Source organism: Chiloscyllium plagiosum, chromosome 37, assembly GCF_004010195.1.
Source record: "Chiloscyllium plagiosum isolate BGI_BamShark_2017 chromosome 37, ASM401019v2, whole genome shotgun sequence".
Classification (NCBI taxonomy): Eukaryota; Metazoa; Chordata; class Chondrichthyes; order Orectolobiformes; family Hemiscylliidae; genus Chiloscyllium; species Chiloscyllium plagiosum.
In genome coordinates, this window is record NC_057746.1 from 20072118 (window position 1) to 20073258 (window position 1141).

Consider the following 1141-nt stretch of genomic DNA (forward strand, 5'->3'; position numbering starts at 1 on the left):
CACCCATCGCATTCCCAGCTACCTCGCCCCCAGCCCCATCCCCATCCCAACCCTCCCACTCGGCCCCTTTCACCGCCCCCTCATTCCTGATGAAGGGCTTGTGCCAGAAACGTAGACTCTCCTGCTCTTCGGACACAGGCTGACCGAATGTGCTTTTGCAACGCCACCATTTTCGACTCAAGTGATAAAAGACTTGTCCGTGGTTCCGACCAAAACCTATTGCCTCACATTTATCTGCGCTGAACTGTGTTGCCCATTCTCCAAATCTTTGGATGTCCTCTAACGTCTGGAGGAGGTGACCAGGTGAGTAGATGAGAGTAGTGCAGTTGATGTCAATTATATGGGTTTCAGCAAAGCTTTTGACAAGATCACACATGGAAGGCTGTTAAAAAATAAAATGGAAGCACGTGGATCCAAGGTAACCTGGCAAGCTGGATCCAAAATTGGTTTAGCGGTTAGAGATAGAGGGTGGTGGTAGTAGGCTGTTTGTGTGCCTGGAGGCACGTGTCCAGTGGTGTACCACACAGGGGTCAATGCCAAGTCCCTAATTCCATAAACAATATAGAAGGAAATGTGGGGGATGACAGCACGTTTGTGGATAACACTATGATTGGCCAGGTGATAGATATTAAGGAAAGGTTCTCAGGTGATAGCAGGATGTAGACAGATTAGAAATATGAGCAGATCAGTGTCAGATGGAGCCTAACCCTTATAAATGTGAGGTGATGCCCTTTGGAAGGAGGAACAAAACAAGGGAACACTCAATGAATGGCAGGGCACGAGGAAGCTCAGAAGAACAGAGGGCTCGTGGGGTCCTTGTCCACAGATCCCTGAAGGCAGCAGGACAGGTTCATAGGGGAGTTAAGAAGGCATGTGGGACTCTTGCCTTTATTAGTCATAGAGCGGATTATAGGAGCAGGGAGGTTATGTTGGAGCTGTACAGAACTGTGGTTAGATCACAGCTGGAGCACTGTGCGCAGTTCTGGTCGCCACACAACAGGAAGGAGGTGATTGAACTGGAGAGGGTGCAGAGGAGACTCACCAGGATGTTGCTTGGGATGGAGCATTGCAGCGATGACGGGAGGCCGGATTAAACTGGGGCTATTTTGTTTGGAGCAGAGAAGGTTGACGGGGGACCAGA